Source organism: Berghia stephanieae, unplaced genomic scaffold (genome assembly GCF_034508935.2).
Source record: "Berghia stephanieae isolate SIO BIC M18660-M18661 unplaced genomic scaffold, UCSD_Bste_1.3 scaffold1437, whole genome shotgun sequence".
Lineage (NCBI taxonomy): Eukaryota > Metazoa > Mollusca > Gastropoda > Nudibranchia > Aeolidiidae > Berghia > Berghia stephanieae.
Genome location: NW_027622443.1, coordinates 6,785 through 12,857, shown reverse-complemented (window position 1 = coordinate 12,857; position 6,073 = coordinate 6,785). Strand labels below are relative to the sequence as shown.

General features: G+C 37.8%; 1 long non-coding RNA gene across 2 annotated transcripts; it reads left to right on the top strand.

Annotated features, from left to right (window-relative positions):
- The first annotated feature begins 745 nt into the window (after positions 1-745).
- Positions 746-4,764, top strand: LOC144961111 (uncharacterized). 2 transcript variants are annotated; one of them, XR_013643055.1, is made up of 2 exons: positions 746-2,513; positions 4,487-4,764. It is a non-coding gene; the product is annotated as an uncharacterized LOC144961111 (long non-coding RNA). The 2 variants fall into 2 exon arrangements; XR_013643056.1 differs by having other exon boundaries at positions 746-3,103.
- The last annotated feature ends 1,309 nt before the right edge of the window (positions 4,765-6,073 follow it).

Below are 6,073 nucleotides of genomic sequence, written 5' to 3'. Positions count from 1 at the left end.
TTCAGAGCGCGGACTGCAGAAATAAAAGTCCGGAGTGGAGAATACTTTCTCATTTTATTTTTTTTCGATTCAGAGCCGCGGACTGCAGAATAAAAAGTCCGCAGTGGAGAATACTTTCGCATTTTTTCTTTTTTTTTTGATTCAGAGCGCGGACTGCAAAATAAAAAGTCCGCAGTGGGAGAATACTTTCGCATTTTTTCTTTTTTTTTTTCGATTCAGAGCGCGGACTGCAGAAATAAAAGTCCGCAGTGGGAGAATACTTTCGCATTTTTTCTTTTTTTTTTTCGATTCAGAGCGGGACTGCAGAAATATAAAGTCCGCATGGAGAAACTTTTCGCATTTTTTTTTTTTTTTTTTGATTCAGGCGGACTGCAGAAATATAAAAGTCCGCAGTGGGAGAATATTTCGCATTTTTCTTTTTTTTTTTCGATTCAGAGCGCGGACTGCAGAAATAAAAAGTCCGGCAGTGGGAGAATACTTTCGCATTTTCTTTTTTTTCGATTCAGAGCGCGGACTGCAGAAAAAAAAAGTCCGCAGTGGAGAATACTTTCGCATTTTTCTTTTTTTTTTTTCGATTCAGAGCGCGGACTGCAGAATATAAAGTCGCAGTGGGAGAATACTTTCGCATTTTTTTTTTTTTTTTCGATTCAGAGCGCGGACTGCAGAAATAAAAAGTCCGCAGTGGGATAATACTTTCGCATTTTCTTTTTTTTTTCGTTTCAGAGCCGGACTGCAGAATATAAAAAGTCCGCAGAGGGAGAATACTTTCGCATTTTTTCTTTTTTTTTCGATTCAAAGTGCGGACTGCAGATATAAAAAGTCCGCAGTGGGAGAATAGTTTCGCATTTTTTCTTTTTTTTTTTTCGATTCAGAGCGCGGACTGCAAATTTAAAAAGTCCGCAGTGGGAGAATTCTTTCGCATTTTATCTGGTTTTTTTTTTTCGTTTCAGAGCGCGGACTGCAGAAATATAAATTCCGGAGTGGGAGAATTCTTTCGCATTTTATCTGTTTTTTTTTTCGTTTCAGAGCGCGGACTGCAGAAATATAAAGTCCGGAGTGGGAGAATACTTTCTCATTTTTTTTTTCGATTCAGAGCGCGGACTGCAGAATAAAAAGTCGGCAGTTGGAGAATACTTTCGCATTTTTTCTTTTTTTTTTTCGATTCAGAGCAGGGACTGCAAATATAAAAAGTCCGCAGTGGGAGAATTCTTTCGCATTTTTTCTTTTTTTTTTTCGATTCAGAGCGCGGACTGCAGAAATGAAAAGTCCGCAGTGGGGGAATACTTTCGCATTCTTTTTTTTTTTTTTTCGATTCAGAGCGGGGAATGCAGAAATATAAAGTCCGCGGAGAAAACTTTCGCATTTTATCTTTTTTTTTCGATTCACGGCCGGACTGCAGAAATATAAAGTCCGCAGTGGGAGAATAATTTCGCATTTTATCTTTTTTTTTTCGATTCAGAGCGCGGACTGAAAATATAAAAAGTCCGGAGTGGGAGAATACTTTCCCATTTTCCATTTTTTTTTCGATTCAGAGCGCGGACTGCAGATATAAAAAGTCCGCAGTGGGAGAATACTTTCGCATTTTATCTTTTTTTTTTTGTTTCAGAAGCGGGACTGCAGAAATAAAAAGTCCGCAGTGTGAGAATACTTTCGCATTGATTTCTTTCTTTTTTTCCGATTCAGAGCGCCGACAGCATAAAAAAAGTCTGCAGTGGGAGAATACTTTCGCATTTTTCTTTCTTTTTTTTTTTGATTCAGAGCGCGGACTGCAGAAATATAAAGTCCGCACTGGGAGAATACTTTCGCATTTTTTTTTTTTTCGATTGAGAGCGCGGACTGCAGAAATAAAAAATCCGCAGTGGGAGAATACTTTCGAATTTTTTTTTCGATTCAGAGCGCGGACTGCAGAAATAAAAAGTCCACAGTAGGAGAATACTTTCGCATTTTTTCTTTTTTTTTTTTTTGATTCAGAGCGTGGACTGCAGAAAAAAAAAGTCCGCAGTAGGAGAATACCTTCGCATTTTTTTCTTTTTTTTTTCGATTCAGAGCGCGGACTGCAGATATAAAAAGTCGGCAGTGGGAGAATACTTTCGCATTTCTTCTTTTTATTTTTCGATTCAGAGCGCCGACTGCAGAAATATAAAGTCCGCAGTGGGAGAATACTTTCACATTTTATCTTTTTTTTTCGTTTCAGAGCGCGGACTGCAGAAATTTAAAGTCAGCAGTGGGAGAATATTTTCGCAATTTTTCTTTTTTTTTCGATTCAGAGCGCGGCCTGCAGATATAAAAAGTCCGCAGTGGGAGAACACTTCCGCATTTTATATTTTTTTTCGTTTCAGACCGGGGACTGCAGAAAAAAAAAGTCCGCAGTGGGAGAATACTTTCGCATTTTTCTTTCTTTTTTTTTTGATTCAGAGCGCGGACTGCAGAATATAAAGTCTGCAGTGGGAGAATACTTTGGCATTTTATCTTTTTTATTTTCGTTTCAGAGCACAGACTGCAGAAATAAAAAAGTCCGCAGAGGGAGAATACTTTCGCATTTTTTCTTTTTTTTTCGATTCAGAGCGCGGACTGCAAACATAAAAAGTCCGCAGTGAGAGAATTCTTTCGCATTTTATCTTTTTTTTTTCGTTTCAGAGCGCGACTGCAGAAATATAAAGTCTGCAGTGGGAGAATACTTTGGCATTTTATCTTTTTTTTTTTTCGATTCAGAGCGGGGAATGCAGAAATATAAAGTCCGCGGAGAAAACTTTCGCATTTTATCTTTTTTTTTTCGATTCACGGCCGGACTGCAGAAATATAAAGTCCGCAGTGGGTGAATAATTTCGCATTTTATCTTTTTTTTTTTCGATTCAGAGCGCGGACTGAAATATAAAAGTCCGGAGTGGGAGAATACTTTCCCATTTTCCATTTTTTTTTCGATTCAGAGCGCGGACTGCAGATATAAAAAGTCCGCAGTGGGAGAATACTTTCGCATTTTATCTTTTTTTTTTTTGTTTCAGAGCGGGGACTGCAGAAATAAAAAGTCCGCAGTGTGAGAATACTTTCGCATTGATTTCTTTCTTTTTTTTCCGATTCAGAGCGCCGACAGCATAAAAAAAAAGTCCGCAGTGGGAGAATACTTTCGCAATTTTTCTTTTTTTTTCGATTCAGAGCGCGGACTGCAGATATAAAAAGTCCGCAGTGGGAGAACACTTCCGCATTTTATATTTTTTTTTGATTCAGAGCGTGGACTGCAGAAAAAAAAAGTCCGCAGTAGGAGAATACCTTCGCATTTTTTTCTTTTTTTTTTTTCGATTCAGAGCGCGGACTGCAGATATAAAAAGTCGGCAGTGGGAGAATACTTTCGCATTTCTTCTTTTTTTTTCGATTCAGAGCGCGGACTGCAGAAATATAAAGTCCGCAGTGGGAGAATACTTTCGCATTTTATCTTTTTTTTTCGTTTCAGAGCGCGGACTGCAGAAATAAAAAGTCCGCAGTGGGAGAATACTTTCGCATTTTTCTTTTTTTTTTCGATTCAGAGCGCGGACTGCAAAATAAAAAGTCCGCAGGGGAGAATACTTTCCATTTTTCTTTCTTTTTTTCGATTCAGAGCGCGGACTGCAGAATAAAAAGTCCGCAGTGGGAGAATACTTTCGCATTTTTCTTTTTTTTTTTGTTCAGAGCGGGACTGCAGAAATAAAAAGTCCGCAGTGGAGAATACTTTCGCATTTTTCTTTTTTTTTTTGATTCAGAGCGCGACGCATAAATAAAAAGTCGCAGTGGGAGAATACTTTCGCATTTTTTTTTTTTTTTTTTTGATTCAGACGCGGACTGCAGAAATATAAAGTCCGCATGGAGAATACTTTGCATTTTTTTTTTTTTTCGATTCAGAGCGGACTGCAGAAATAAAAAGTCGCAGTAGGAGAATACTTTCGCATTTTTTTTTTTTTTTTTTTTGATTCAGAGCGGACTGCAGAAAAAAAGTCCGCAGTGGAGAATACCTTCGCATTTTTTTCTTTTTTTTTTCGATTAAGAGCGCGGACTGCAGAAATAAAAAGTCGCAGTGGGAGAATACTTTCGCATTTTTCTTTTATTTTTTCGATTCAGAGCGCGACTGCAGAAATAAAAGTCCGCAGTGGAGAATACTTTCACATTTTATCTTTTTTTTTCGTTTCAGAGCGCGGACTGCAGAAATTTAAAGTCGCAGTGGGAGAATATTTTCGCAATTTTTCTTTTTTTTCGATTCAGAGCGCGGACTGCAGATATAAAAAGTCCGCATGTGGGAGATAACTTCGCATTTTATTTTTTTTTCATTCAGACGCGGACTGCAGAAATAAAAAGTCCGCAGTGGGAGAATACTTTCGCATTTTTTCTCTTTTTTTTTTCGATTCAGAGCGCGGACTGCAGAATATAAAGTCGCAGTGGGAGAATACTTTGCATTTTATCTTTTTTTTTTCGTTTCAGAGCTTTTTTCGTTTCAGACGGGGACTGCAGAAATAAAAAGTCCGCAGTGGGAGAATACTTTCGCATTTTTCTTTCTTTTTTTTTTGATTCAGAGCGCGGACTGCAGAAATATAAAGTCTGCAGTGGGAGAATACTTTGGCATTTTATCTTTTTTATTTTCGTTTCAGAGCACAGACTGCAGAAATAAAAAGTCTGCAGTGGGAGAATACTTTTGCATTTTTTCTTTTTTTTTTTTCGATTGAGAGCGTGGACTGCAGAAATAAAAAGTCCGCAGTTAGAGAATACTTTCGCATTTTTTTTCTTTTTTTTTTTTTGTTTCAGAGCGCGGACTGCAGAAATATAAAGTCCGGAGTGGGAGAATACTTTCTCATTTTTTGTTTTTTTTTTCGATTCAGAGCGCGGACTGCAGAATAAAAAGTCGGCAGTTGGAGAATACTTTCGCATTATTTTTTTTTTCGATTGAGAGCGCGGACTGCAGAAATAAAAAGTCCGCAGTGGGAGAATACTTTTGCATTTTTTTTCTTTTTTTTTTTAGATTCAGAGTGCGGACTGCAGATATAAAAAATCCGAAGTGGGAGAATCTTTCGCATTTTTTCTTTTTTTTTCGAGTCAGAGCTTGGACTGCAGAAATAAAAAGTCGGCAGTGGGAGAATACCTTCGCATTTTTTTTTTGATTCAGAGTGGGGACTGCAGATATAAAAAGTCCGCAGTGGGAGAATCTTTCGCATTTTTCTTTTTTTTTATTCGATTCAGAACGCGGACTGCAGAAATATTAAAGTGCGCAGTGGGAGAATACTTTCGCATTTTTCTTTTTTTTTTCGATTCAGAGCGCGGACTGCAGACATAAAAAGTCGGCAGTGGGATAATACTTTCGCATTTCATATTTTTTTCCGTTTCAGAGCGGGGACTGCAGAAATAAAAAGTCCGCAGTGTGAGAATACTTTCGCATTTTTCTTTTTTTTTTTTGATTCAGAGCGCGGACTGCAAATAAAAAGTCCGCAGTGGGAGAATCTTTCGCATTTTATCTTTTTTTTTTTTCAGAGCGGACTGCAGAAATTTAAAGTCCGCAGTGGGAGAATACTTTCGCATTTTTCCTTTTTTTTTTCGATTCAAGTCGGACTGCAGAATAAAAAGTCCGCAGTGGGAGAATACTTTCGCATTTTACTCTTTTTTTTTGTTTCAGAGCGGGACTGCAGATAATAAAAAGTCCGCAGTGGGAGAATACTTTCGCATTTTATCTTTTTTTTTGATTCAGAGCGGGGACTGCAGAAATAAAAGTCTGCAGTGGGAGAATACTTTGGCATTTTATCTTTTTTTTTTCGTTTCAGAGCACAGGACTGCAGAAATAAAAAGTCCGCAGTGGGAGAATACTTTCGCATTTTTTCTTTTTTTTTCGATTCAAAGTGCGGACTGCAGAATATAAAAGTCCGCAGTGGGAGAATATTTCGCATTTTATCTTTTTTTTTGTTTCAGAGCGCGGACTGCATAAAAAAAAGTCCGCAGTGGGAGAATAGTTTCGCATTTTTTCTTTTTTTTTTTCGATTCAGAGCGCGGACTGCAAATTTAAAAAGTCCGCAGTGGGAGAATCTTTCGCATTTTATCTTTTTATTTTTTCGATTCAGAGCGC